Source organism: Sciurus vulgaris (genome assembly GCF_902686455.1).
Source record: "Sciurus vulgaris genome assembly, chromosome: 18".
Lineage (NCBI taxonomy): Eukaryota > Metazoa > Chordata > Mammalia > Rodentia > Sciuridae > Sciurus > Sciurus vulgaris.
In genome coordinates, this window is record NC_136479.1 from 15,491,733 (window position 1) to 15,506,379 (window position 14,647).

Sequence of the window (14,647 nt, forward strand, 5' to 3'; positions counted from 1 at the left end):
AGTATACATTTCCCTGGTTAACCTTTAGCATGAATTCCTAGAAGTATAATTCCTGGGCCAAAGGGAGTAGTGAGCTGAACAAGAATGCCCTTCTATGTAGCACTTAAAAGTTTATTGGTGGGGAAACTGAGGCAAGGCAACTTCTCCAAGCTCGGACGATTGAGTGTCAGAACCAGGTTGAGATCTTAGATTTCCTGAGGCCTGATCAATGGATCTTTGCAGCATCTCATTGCTCTTTGAGGAACCTAGATATCAGCTCGGGTTCTGTAACAAGTGAGCTGATTGAACTCTGCCCAAGTAGCAAATTAGCATTCACAATGACTGCTTGATGTCTTGCCTTCATGGTGTAATTTGAGTGACAATCTCCACTCTGATACAGTGTCTAGCATCTGAAATACGTTTGTCGTTGAGAATGGTGTTTCCCAGGCTTCCTTGATCAAAAGAATCACGTGGGACTCTCATTAGCATCGCAGGTTCCTGGGTCCCACCCAAAAGCTGCTGAATCAGACTCTCCAGGGGAGAGGCCTGAATAAGAGACCCTTAACAAGCACCACAGTGTTTCTTATAATCAAGAAAATCTGAAAAATACTGAAGGGAGGGAGGCAAGAGGATGAGTGGATGCTATGGGTTAACCTCACCTGGGGAGCAGATTGGTTAGATCATGTCCCGGTGGACCTGGGACAAAAATTACAAAGTAGTAGATTGGGGACACTCGAGGTGGTGAAAGGATCTTGTTTCGGAGCAGAGACTTTCTAGCAGTGGTTACTCCTTAAGCATATTTCCCCCCAAATGACACCTTTACTACAAATGGAATTTGCTACACCACGGCTAGATGGTTAAGAATGACATCAAAAGGACATTAGAGGAAGGGGTGTGGGTGTGGGACTTAGAGACCTGTTGAGAAAGTGGTCAGAGGTGATAGGTTAAGGTGCCTGTTTGGCCCCTCCCCCAGCCCTACCCCAGGAGACTGCAAATTCCAGAATGAGATGTGTTGCTTTGGAAAGGGCAGCTTTGGTCAGAGCCCCAGCTTGGGGGTTTCTGGGAGGCTGAGAGGCAGCAGAGAGACCCTGAGCAGGAGGCGTGGAGAGGAGAAGGTCCACGGTGGGCTGGTGAAGGTGGCGGACTGCACTGCAGCAGAGCTTAACTTGATCTATTTCTCCTGACCCAGGCCCGTGCTGTGCCAGGGACAGCCACCCAACAATCGGCCCCAGGCCCTTGGGGATCCATTTCTAGGATTCTGCTTTAGAAAATCCCTGTGTCCATGCACAAGGATGCACATGTGTTGAGTGAAGTCATCTTTAAAAACGAGGAAGAAATAGCTGCTCCATAGATGCTGTCTCCTTAGCAGTGAGTTGTAAAAACTAGTCTTTACAAAAACTGACAGGTTCTTAATATCTCACTAAATAAAGGTACGTTTTCTACAATCTCTTTCAAGGAGCCTTCTTAAGTTTGCTAATTTATGATTACAGGGCTGCTCCCTCTCCTCAGAATGCCCTGGTCTCTACTCAGAGATCACAAGGCCTCTTCTCTCCTGCCAACCCCACAGCGTTTCTTGAGGGAGTTTTAAATTGCTCTTATGCATTAAAGAAAGTTTATTGTTTTGTTGTTGCTGAATTTGGGTGATGCCTTCTTTTCTGAGGTGCAGTTCTTACGAAAAGGGTTCATGACACTTAGAGACTGAACCTTTGATCTTATTGTCCACAACTATAAAAAATATTAACTGAAGGAGATGGATGAACTATGGAATATGCTTCAGCTATTAGATACGATTCTGTGGATCCATTCAAATCTACAAATGCTGAAGTGAAAGGTGGCCAAAAAATTGGACTTTATTGTGTTTTCATGTTTTGATTTTTTAAAAAAAGTGAAGAAACTTCTCTGTATGTCTCTACTTTTCTGTAGGTACATGGATGTGTATTTGCATTGAAAATCTAGATGGGTCTTCCAGAGTGTTAACAGTGTCACCCAAGGGAAGAGACCCTGCAGGCGCTCAGTGAGACCACATGGCTGTAAAGCCATGGGCATTGACCACCATTGCCTGCTCCGATTTGATTGTGCCCTTGGTCTTTTGGTTTTAGTATATTTAATATTATGTCTGAGACTAGGAATAGGAATGGGTGAGGATGACGACTTCTTGTTCTTTCTTTATTCACTTCTGTTCTGATTGAATTGTTCTAGTGATAAAATAGCCAACTAGAACAATTTGAAAATGGTGTCAGCAACCTTAGCAAATCTCATCTCTGTTGGAGTGACCTAGAACCAAGCATCATGGGCCAAAACTCAGTGGGGTACAGTTTCAACGCCCAGGTGAGTGGATTCAGAGCATGAGACTGCCAAAGTCCAGCTTCCATCACAAAATGAAAACAGTAGGTCTAAAGAGGTCTAGTGATTTTCCCAAGGTCATTACCAAGTTAGTAACAGACAGCTCCAGTAAGAAGCCACGGCTCTTGATGCTATCCCCTGTCCCTCTTCAATTTCATTTCCATTTTCTGTGTGTGCGTGAGGGGGCGTTTTAAAACTCTGTGCTTTTCTTACAGTTCACTTAGCTTTAAAAGTACAAGATGACATTAATTAGAATTTAGCAGTATAAGATAAATAAGAAATAGACTTCTACCAGTTATGCTAATACAGATTAAAATAACTTTCAAATATCAAATGTGAATTTAACTTGGCAAAATAAGACTGTCAACGAGAATGTTCTTGAACATCATGCGGTAGTTTCTTTTTTACTTTTTTTCTTTTTGGTACTGGGGATTAAACCCAGGGGCACTCAACCACTGAGCCACATCCCCAGCCCTTTTTTGTATTTTTATTTAGAGATAGGGTCTTGCTGAGTTGCTTAGGGCCTCACTAAATTGCTGAGGTTGGCTTTGAACTTGTGATCCTCCTGCCTGAGCCTCCCAAGCCCCTAGGATTACAGGTGTGCACCACTGCACCTGGCTATGTGGTGGTTTCTTTAACATTGTAACCACAGTGGTGTAGTTCCCCTTTGGACAGACCCAGGTTGAACGAATCTTCTAACAGTTTTTCTAATAAGAAAAAACAAAATAAAAACACTAGGACAAAGGCTTTGTCTATAAATATAAAGGTAGGGCTGCTTGATGAATGAATGACAGAAAGCATAGAGGTTCTAAATAAAAGCTCATTTGTATGCAAATGTTAACTAAAAGTCATTTACATATGAATGTTAACACACATTACTCTGTGCTAATAACTGGGCAAGGGTTACCACAGAAATAAAGAGAAGGTTTTCTTAGCAATGTAGCATGTTCTTTTTAGTTGATAGAAAATAAAATAGTTGTCCCCAGATATCCATGGGGGATTGATTCCAGGATCCCCCAACCATACCCAAATCCTCAGATGCTCAAGTCCCTGATATGAAATGGCACAGTGTTTGCAAACAACCCATGCGCATCCTCCGGTATGCTTTACGTCATCTCTAGATTATCTGTACTACCTCATACAGCATGATTTAGGGAATAATGATGAGAAAAAGAATTCTCATACTCATGTTCAATACAGAAGCAATTTGTTTCCCCTGAATATCTTTGAACTGTGTTTGGTTGAATCTGAGGTAGGAACCCACACATATGGAGGGCTGACTGTATATTAAGTTTCTTAAAGTGATTTGGTGGGTTGATTGAGAAGGTCCCACTTTTCTACCCCTCTCTGTACTCCCACTCTTTGCATTATGCCCTTCTAGTTGACCTGCTTCACCCTTTGCCCCCACATCTGCCTTATGAGTTGCACTGGCCGACAGAACGTGTGTGCCTGTGTGCCTGTTCTGAGTCCAGTTCTCCAGAGGTCTTGCCCACCTATGCTGTCTCCATGAGATCCAGCCCTGGCCTAGCAGAGCCAGGCCATCCTGAAGCAGCTAGTCCTCTGCTGAGCTGCCAGCTGACTACTGACAAGGTGAGGCCAGCCAAGGGCAGCTGATTCCAGAAGAACTGACCGACTGACTGCAGACTTGAGTGGAATCAGTGCTTGCTGTTTTAGACACCTGGTGTCGGGTGGCTTGTTATGCAGCACACTTATGGCAGTAGGTGTGTATGACTATTATTTAGAATTAGAGATCCTGTTTCAAGATGATTCCAGTCTTTAATTATGAAATTGAACACATACTCCTTTAGGGGTGGCAAGTATTTATTGAGTAATCATGAAGCTATGAAGTCTCCAGAGAAGCAACACATACTTGTGTGAGCGCACACCATGTATACACACAGATTCACACACACACACACACACACACACATACACACAGACACAGTCTTTGAGGGGTTTCTGATGGAGGAGACCAAATACTTAGGTAACACTCAAGACCCCATTGTAAAGGAGTAAACTTAAATATATACAGGTGTATATTTTTCTGTCTAGTATCATTTGCCCTTCTGAGAGTAGCACTGTGATATGGCTGTAAAGAAATCTCTTTCCCATGAGATATAATCTGGGTGACACTTTGTCAAGCTGCCTCCAGCACTCTTTGAATGAGGGGTAGGCATGTGACCAAAGCTAATCAGTCAAGACTCTTTCTTTGGAATCTGAAGTTCCATCAGGGTAACATGGGTTGGAGTTCAGCCCCTTCCCTGAAGGATTAGCTGTCTCTTAGATCCTAGGAGCCCTTCTGGTTTTGTGGGTATATATAAATGTTATCTCTAATTTTTCTTGTGTTTTTGAAATCTTACACAGAAAAGTTGAAAAACTAGAGCAATGAGCATGTATCAACCATCTGCAGAGTTCGACAGTTCTGATGCTTTTCCATATTTGCCTCATCATATCTCTCTACGTGTTTTCGTTGTAGAGTCATTTAAAAGTTAGTTGGGGGGCCGAGCATGGTGGCTTATGCCTGTAATCCCAGCAACTCGGGAGGCTGTGGCTGAACAATTGCAAGTCTGAAGCCAGCCTCAACAACTTAGACCCTGTCTCAAAAATAAAAAATAAAAAGTGTTGGTGATGTGCCTCAGTGCTAAAGCAACCCTGGGTTTGATCCCCAATATCATTCAGTCAATTAATCAATCAATGTAAGTTGTGGATATCCTACTTCTAAATATATGATCAAGTGTCCTCTTGATAAGGTTATATTCCTACATAATCACGATATCATTCTCTTTCCCAAGAAAATAACAATTCCACAATGTCATCTAATACCATCCAGATGAAAATTTTCCTAATTGTCTCAAGAATATGAATTATAGCTTCCCTTTTTATAAAGCAGGATCCACTTAAGTTTCATGCATTGAATTTGGTTATGTCTCTTTAGTCTCTTCAAATACATAAAACAGTCCTTCAATTCTTTTTTTTTTTTTTTTTTTTTTTGTCATGATGTTGATTTTTTGTTTGCTACAGGTGGTTTTCCCATAGAGGGGCTTCATTTCTTACCAATTAATTGTTACTTAAAAAGTGTTTACCCAGAATTGGTTTCTGTTGCTTGAAACAGAAACACAAGATATCAGATGAGCTGGGAATATTAAAGGTGGGCAGATAGGAGTGGTCCTTGGGGAGCAAGCCTCCTGACATTCATTGTACATCTGCCTGAGCCAGGTCCTTGCTACGTGCCTCCTATGTGCAGAGAAAGGCAACAACAATGTCTGGGAACACCTGGATATGGAATTGATTTTCTCTATCCCAAATAGTTGGCGACTTTGCTTGTGCTGAGTTTGGTTCAAGAACCAAGAGATGTTGACAACTCTAAGAGATTGGAGTTGTGTTTGTGTATACATTATGTGTGTGTGTGTGTGTATATATATTTTTTTTCTTAGAGTGGTCTGCATATACTAGGACAGTGATGTAGCAAGAACTGGGCTGCTATTTTTTTATAGTGGTAATTATTTATTTACCCTAAGTTATGCCTTTCTGCAAAGGTAATGTTTTTATATTAAGTATCCTTTCCTCAGCCACTCATTCTCAAAAAGAAGTTTTTGCTGGCCATCCAGAATCATTGTAGTGTCATGTCAGTCTCTGAACTTAAAGAATATAATTTCATTTATCTTTTGTAGGTAGACTTCCCTTTTTTATGACATGTTTTTCCACCTCTTATCTAGTTATATCATCAATAAAAAGTCAATAAAGTTTAAAGGCCAGATCTTATTTATTTGTTACTCTTAAAAATTCTTATTTTCCACTGGATTCAGACTTAGAAGTAGAAGCTCTCAGAGAGGACAGCCTGCGTCTCTTGGCAATCTGTTCCTGGCATTTTTCTTTGGCTTCTTTCATTCTCTTGGCCAAAAGTTTGGCATACTCTGCAGCCTCTTCCTTATTTTCTTAGTACGCTATTTCTTCAGAGCAATACTCTGGGCGCTTGTGTTGCATGGAGTAACAAGATGCTGAATCTTCGGTGCTTTGGTCGTAGGTTTTTTCCTTCCTTGTTTAAGGGTTTTCTGACAACATTGGCGGACATCATCTTCCTTAGATAGATTGAAAAGTTTTCGGATTCTACTTGCTCTTTTGGGTCCCAGTCTACAAGATACAGTAGTATCTGTAAGCCCAGGAACATCCTTCTCTCCTTTTTTTACAATAACCAAGTTAAGAACGCTCAGATTGGCATTCACAATGCAACCTGGAATAGATTTGCACTTTCTCCAGTAGGCCTTGGTCTGTAATAGGAGTGCCCCTTACTCAGTAGCAGATGAACACGGCCATGGGTCAAGACACCTTGCTTCATGGGGAAACCTCCTTTGTCATTCCTACCACTGATTCGGACCACATGACCCTTCCATTCTTCATCCAGAGCATCAGCAGCAACTTCTGTGGTCATACGCTTCTCATCAAAAGTACGAAGTTTACGTTCATTGTCCACTTCAATGCATTTCTGGCAGCCAGTGGCTGGGAAGGAGATATTCAGCTTCATTTTGGAGCAGCTGACCTCCCACAAGGCACCACGAAAAAGAACTGGGCTGCTGTTTTTAACTGTGGCAGGACTGTACTTGTTCAGGGAGTGTTTGTGTTAGGTGCTCACACATCAGTAACACAGAAGGACCAGGATAAGTTGTTCATAAAACACAAAGTGACTAACTTTTCTCTGTGTTGCCACTTCTGTTACATGTCCTTGACTAGATTGGAAAATTCTCCTACAAGTGTGTGTGGCTGTGTTTCTCCCTCTAATTCACCTGCAGTGGTACAATATGCAAATGTCCTAAGACTCACAGCTCTATGAGGCCAGGTGTTGATATCCCCATGTCCCAGGTAGAACAGACTTTGTGATGGGTGGGGTTTGAGCAGAAATGTAGGAAAGGGTGACTAGACAGGTTTCCACATAGGTGCACAATATATATTTGGTGAGTGATTGGCACAAGGGAAATGAAGACAAGTCAGGATTTCATTGGCGTGAGAAGTATCAAGAGGACACCGCTAAACTCAAAAAATTGTCAGACGTGCCTTTTGGAGCCCAGCAGATAGTGGGTTTGAGTGAAGTAGGTTGGAAGCAAGGAAATAGTTTCTGCCTAATGAAAAATGGAAATAGACTAATTGCAACCATGGGGGGTGAGCATCAGCCCAGAGCAGCAGGGGCTGAGATGGACTGGGGAGTGCAGGTGTGGCCAAAGGGGCAGCTGCAACTCGGCTCAGGTAGAAGTTACTGCCATTACCTTCCATTTTTCACCGTGAAGTTAAAAATTCAGATTCTATTACATTTCCTCACTGTTAAGTGTTGATATTTATTTAAAAAATATTTTCAAAATCCTGTGCCCACCAGATAAGCCATATTTAAACCTCCACAAGCCATACTTACACCATTGACCATGGGAGTTTCGTTTTCAAAACCATGGTGAACACATGTGTTGTAGCCACGCTCCTCTAGCTCCCTCCAGATCTCTTTAGCTTCTCTGAATCCTGGGTCAGGTGTGCGCACAGCTCCGCTACAGAAGGTGGCAGCTTGCCCCACGGGCACCAGCCTCAGTGCAGCTGGAGGTGATGAAATTCAGGCACGTTTCCATCTTGTCCTCCCGGGTTCCCATTTGCCCCTGCGGTTTCTAGTTTGCCCTTTCTCATCATCACTTCATGCCCTACTTTCTTTCCCAATTGCCAGCCCTACTGTCTCCAGGTACACCACCAGGTACAAAAGAAAGCCTTACTGACAACCTGCTTCTGAAAGTCCAGTTCCTATCATATAAGCCTAATTCCTATAATAACTCCTTTGTTCCGTTATCACTCAGGATGGATCTGCTTCTCTGATCAAACCAGAGTGATGCAGAACTGATTGCTCTTTTTTTTTTTTAATATTTTTAGTTGTAGATGGACACAATACCTTTATTTATTTATATGGTACTGAGGATCGAACCCAGTGCCTCACACATGCAAGATAAGTGCTCTACCACTGAGCCTCAACCCCAGCCCCGTTGCTCTCCCTCCAGGAGAGGAATCTGGAATCCAGATAGATACAACAGCTCTAGCAGCTGCTTACTGAGAGTCCTGGAAATGAAATGCAGTCTCCCCTCTTCTCTGTTTTTCACTTTTCCCCCTCTGTATCAAGAAGTTGATTCTCATGTTTGTATAATTTTTAGAACATCTTTCCCACAACATTTCCCCCTCATGCTCGACTGAGAGTTGGGTCCTGGTAAATCTACCTTAACCATGGCTCTGAATCCACCCCTTTCTCTTTTGTAAGGTCCTCTGCAAGTTTTGTAAAGCCACACCATGTGGTTGACACTGCACGCCTGGTGCTGGGAAGGAGCGGGCAGTTCTCAGACACATGTGAGTGGATGAACCTCTCCAGGAAGAAGGGAAGACAATTTTTGTTAAAGTCCACTGGTATAGGTCTTGTGCTGGGCACTGAAAGAAGATGAAGCCTCCTAGAGGTGAATCACCCCAGTTATGGACCAAACGTGTCTCTTCCCATGAAAAAAGTTCATGTTGAAGTCATAATCGCCAGGACCTCAGAATGGGACTGTATTTGGATAGTGTTTACCAAGGTAATAATGTCAAATTGAAGGCATTAGGTGGCATCCCCCTTTTCCTGCAAACCAGTATGACTGGGACATTTGGACCCAGAAGTTACAGGAAGAAGACAGGCAGCTATAAGCCAAGGCCAGGGATGTGGAGCAGATCCTTCCCCCCATGTTTCTAAAAAAGAATTGACCTTACCAGCACCTCGATCCCAGACGCTCAGTCTCCAGAACTGTGGGAAAATTAATTTCCGTTGTTGAAACATTCCATCCCTAGCAAACTAATATGAAATCCCAGTTGGAAATCAACTCTGTGTGACTATAAAATATGTTATTTTCTACTATATCATGATAAGAAAGAGGGAAAAAACAAAAACAAAAACCCACGTCCCACCTGTTGTTGTTATTGGGAAGAAAATGCAAAGGAAAGGGAAGAGAGTGAAGTTATCCTAGGCCTATCACCGGCTTAAAGAGGGGAGGTGATTTCTACCTCCCTTCTATTTGGTAGGAATGCTGCTAACTTCCACTTACTGAGTACTCCCTGCGTACCCTTCACGGTACTAAGTATCTGACAAATATTCATTCAGCAATTACTTGCAACAACCCCATGAATAATTGGAAAATTATTCTCTGTTTTACTGATGAGGAAAGTAAGTCTCAGAGAGAAATAATTTGTCCAAGTTCATGGCAAGATCCAATTTGGGGCTTCCTGCCTCTGGTTTCAGAACCTGTGTTTTCTCCCATTACTCTGGTTCTATTTCAATGCAATGCCTGGCATTCACTTTTGTCTATCTTCCCAATCCATCTATCGGCCTCGAGAGCTGACGACGTGCTAAAGGATGCTGTTACACGCCTCCTTTGTGGTAAATTCTGCCATCTTCAAATAAATTGGCAGTTAATATAGATTTTTCAATGGTTGTTGCTTCTGCATTTTTTTTTTTTTTTTTTTTTTGCGGTGCTGGGGATCGAACCCAGGGCCTTGTGCTTGTAAGGCAAGCACTCTACCGACTGAGCTATCTCCCCAGCCCTGCTTCAGTTTTTAATAGGACTTGAGTTCTGAGGGAAATTCAGGTCATAGAGTTATAAAGGGGATCCATTGGTGGAAGAATTAAGTAGATTGAAATCTTCAAGTCACAGAATCAATAATTAATTAAGAAGGATAAAAGGCATAAGAAAAAAAAAAAAGGAAATTTATCCAGCTAACAAAGCCAGTTGATTCAAGTGTAGAATTAAAATTCATAGCCTTTGCTTAGACTAGCCAGTATTCAAATTTTAAAGAATTTGTTATTTGAAGCCTTTATAAAACTCTCCACTGTTAAAATGTATGCCATCTGGGATTTAGCATTTATAAAATGTGCAGTTAAGAGATGCCAAGAGATTCCTCATGCAAACCAGATGGTACAATAACAACTCTGTATTTTTTTTTTTTTTTTTTGGCAGAAAAATAGTGCTCTGAATGATTTTAAACTTATGTGAATAAATTAAGCCCAATCAATACTTCAGGGACATTACAATTTCAATAGTCCACTTAACCCACCTAAATATTTTCATCTGGAAAAGAAAAAACAGAAGTGTAGACAATGGTTCCTTTTGATTGCTTCGTGTCTGTATTTTTTTTTTTTTTAAACAATGTTTCTAAGGAAAACAACATCAATGACCTTCAATGTGGGAAAGAAAGTTTCTTTTTATTTTAAGAGTGATTATGTGTTTAAATCCACATCCAATCATTTGAACAGTTTTATTACTGTGCTAAAGAGAAGAAATAAGACAGGTGTAGGTGACATTTTCTGGAGAATACATTTGACATGTCTTTACCTCAGTAGGTTGGTTTCTCATAAGCCCCAGTTCTGCACACAGAGCAGAGCAGGTTGGTAACAATGCCTGGTTTCACTCTTGCCTGGTCCTTGTAAGTTTTTCATGTAACAAGACTTTTGTAATTCCCTTTTTCATTTCCTTTACTTTCTGTTATTGTTTTTATTTTCATTGAAATTCATAATAAGACCCTCATTAGATGAAGTAATCTTGTTAAAAGTAATGTTCCGCTCAGATCTTTTTTCCTTATTACATAAAAATCTGCTTCCCCACCATACAAGCGGACTCTTTCTGCAATTAGACATGAATAGCTTTATTTAAAGAACAAACACAGTTTGCTTTGAAAAGCAGATCTTTTAGGGTGCAGGGGGCAATCTCATTACCCAAAGTATGTGTTTCTGGGCTGCAGAAGCCATTGAATTTCCTTCCCAATTAGCAGCGAATAGCTTCTGAGAACAAGGGAGATGTCTGGTTTTCACTTTGCTAGCACTGGTTTTTCTTTGGAGTACATAGGTTTTCCTTTGGAGTACATATCAACTGTCACCGTCTCTCATCACTCTGTGTCTCTTTTCTTCCACTCCCAGAGCAAAGGAACCCACCAGACTCTCCATTAAAGTCAGTCAGAATCCTGGGTAAATTCTTCTTGGCTGGAATGGGACCCTATGGCGGATGGAATACCTGTTTAATCCACCCAGCTGTCAGTAGCTGCTACAAAACTGTAAACACAGGAATAAGAAGTGGACAATATCATTGCTTTGAGACGAGGAGAGGATCCATTGGTGGAAGAATCTCTTCTGTGCTGCCCTTGGGGGTCTATAAATGCTGTTTTCTCTCCCCCAAGTGCCAGATAATAGGTTGAGTTGAGTTCTAGAATTTCAGGAAAACGAAGGACAAAATAAAACCTACCCCTCTGAACCTATGTGACATACAGTCCTGAATATCAAACCCAAGGCCTTATACGTGCTATGCCCCATTTGCACTATATTTAGTTGCAGTACTATGGATTGAACCCTGGGCCTCATACATGCTAGGCAAGTGCTCTACCACTGTGCTACACCCTCAACCCTGTCCAATGTTTCTTGAAGCTGAGTTATGCCAGTACTGCAGGAGGGTAGAGGTGGCGGGGGACTCCAACAGGCTAGGATGATGGCTGTGAGTGAAGTTGCCACCACTCAGGTCTGACCCTCCAAGTCTCTGCGATGCGTATGGCAAGTGTTCTTGACCTTGGAAGAGGCTAGCAGTGTACTATTGCTACAGAACCCAAGGGTGCTCTACACTGAGCTACCTGCTCAGGTAGCTCAATTCCATAAGCACAATACGTTCAAAAGATAGTAAAAAGTCCATAATCTCCCCCACTGTAAGACTCCCCACAAGGAGTTAGTGTCTAAATTATATGCAAATCTATGTTAGTTCTTTCCATTAACTTCTGCCCTCACTATTTCTCATGAATTTTGTTTCCTTTGGGCTTTGGAGAATAAGAAAATACACCAATCACAATCCCACTACATCTTACAGTTTGTAAAACCGTACTTTTTAGTTTGTAAGAAATTTTATCCTGATTCATCTTTACTACTGTAAAGTTAGTTGAAGGTGATATTGTGATCATTAGCAACATCTCCCAGTTTCACCCGCAAGAAAACTGAGGTTCAACCAGACGGAGCCACTTGCCCTAGATCTCCTGGGACTCCAGGTCTTCTAGCTCTGAGTTCGACCCTCTTTCTCAAGCTCACCTTGAAGGGATGAGGTATGAAAGCTATTCAAATTCACACCGAGTTGCTTCTGCTTTTCCTTCTCCTTCCCACTCATTTTTCTCCCAAGGAAGAAGTTTCCTAAGGAAATGTCAGGGGGCTCCAGGATCTTTACCATTTAAAAACATTCAGATGTTTTATCTTTCTTCCCCACCTCCCTCTTTTTTTCTTGGTACTGAAGATGGAACCTAGGGATGTTCTACCAGTGAGCCACTCCTCAGCCCTTTTTATTTTTTATTTTTAGACAGTCACTAAGTTGCCTAGGCTAGCCTCAAACTTGCAATCCTCCTGCCTCAGCCTCTCCAGTAGCTGGGATTATAGGCATATGCCACCGTGCCTGGCTCAGATGTTTTATCAATTCATGGGTAGGTTTAAATCCAGGTCATAAGAATCACTAAAACCAATAATTTCTTCTTACTCTTCCCTCCTTTCCTCATCCTCCAGCTTCAGCCCTCTTTCTCTCTGTAATTGCTCTGTCCTTTTAATCCTTTGCCTTCATCTTCATCTTCAGTATTCTCCTGCTCATTATCATCTTCTGATAGCAGACTCCTTGGTTGTTTTGTACCACAAATAATTTATCTTTGAGAAGCCCTCTCTCTGACTATGTTTATTTTCTATGTCATACTGCACTAATTAATCCAGTTGTGTCTAAGGACCTTATGCACAAAGTGAATTGAGAAACCATCTCTGCTTTTTCTCAGAGTGTCCACGAACATGTTTGAATATGTCATTCTCTCTGGGCTAAAAACAAAATTTGTTTTTTATGGCTAAATAATGCTGTTCTTCCTACAGCTTCTGTTGTTCACATAGAAACCAGAAAAAAATAACACTGACCCTTGGAACTAATTATTATTGTAGGGATTCTGCAGATGAAAGCTCTGTACTTTTACCAAGTGGGCAAATAATTTATCTTGAAATAAAGACAGACAAAAAAGAGTTAAGAGGACCAAACATCACATCAATTCAGTGGACTGTTATCCAAATATATTAGGGATTTCATAACAACATGGGAAACTATTTATGGCAGATTAAAGAGAGGAAAATACATAATACAAAATGGTACGTATTGTTAAAAATGGTATAAAAGTATACCACAAGTTCTCAGTTATGTAAAGGTGATAGATTTAAATTTTCTTGCCATCTTCAGAGAACATTTAGGCATGAAATCTGTTATTTGTATTTGTGGAGCCCTGCATCAGTTCTATATGGTGGTCAATTATTATAAATATTTCCTGTGTGCTTGAGAAGAACACTCTGTTGGTTGCAGAGTTCTATATATGACTTAAGATCATGCTTGTTAATTGTGTTCAAATGGTTATATCTTCACCAATAGTTAATCTGATCTATAAAACTAAGGGGGTGTGTTATAATCTCCCATGATGATTATGGATTTATTCTTTCTCTTTAAATTCTATTTGATTTTTGTTTTATCTGTTGTGGGACTGTGTTATTTGGTATATACAAGTTCAGGACAATCATTTTAAATTTAATTTCTCTTTTCATTATGATTTATTTTCTCTCTTCATCTCTAGTAATTTTTTGACTTGAATTACATTTTGTGTGATATAATGTAGCTATACCAATTTTATTTTTTGCTTGGTATAACTTTTTCTTTCAATCTTTTGGCAATTTTATATTTTTAGATGTTCCTATTACAAATAAAACACATTGAGTCTTCTAAGTGGTAAGTTTGGTTCATTTAATTTTATGTTGAGTACAGATAGATCTGAATTTTTTGAGAGTTATTTTGTGCTTCTTATTTACATTAATTTTTCCATACTTTTCCTCCTTTCCTTAAGTGGAAGTTCAAATTAATGATTTAAAACCTTTTTCCTTTTCTAGTTAAAACCTACAAATTGCCCCCTAAATAGTTTAAACTTTATCCTATAAATTTTGATGTGTTCCCCCCCCCATAATGGAGATTGAATCCAGGGGTGCTTTACCACTAAGCTGTACCCCAGCTTTTTTTTTTTAATTTTGAGACAAGGTCTCCCTAAATTGCCCAGGCTGGCCTCAAACTTCCAACCCTCCTGCCTTAAACTCCTGAGTAGCTGGGATTATAGGCATGAGAACTGTGTCTGGCTTTTTGTTCCAAATATTGGACAAAGGACTTGTGTCCAGAATAAATAAAGAATTCTTACAATTCTCTAGTAAAAAGACAACCCAATGAAAAAAAATGGGGGAAAGATTTGCATAGAAAATGTAAGAATG

At 40.7% G+C, this 14,647-nt stretch overlaps 1 protein-coding gene and 1 pseudogene across 2 annotated transcripts in view; both read right to left on the reverse strand.

The window, feature by feature from the left end:
- DNAH3 (dynein axonemal heavy chain 3) overlaps nt 1-14,647 on the reverse strand; it is a 463,090-nt gene that overhangs the window by 230,913 nt on the left and 217,530 nt on the right. The gene's annotated exons all lie outside the window — the stretch shown is intronic.
- LOC306649308 (small ribosomal subunit protein eS6-like) lies at nt 5,913-6,878 on the reverse strand (annotated as a pseudogene). The gene has a single exon. The product of its transcript is annotated as a small ribosomal subunit protein eS6-like (transcript).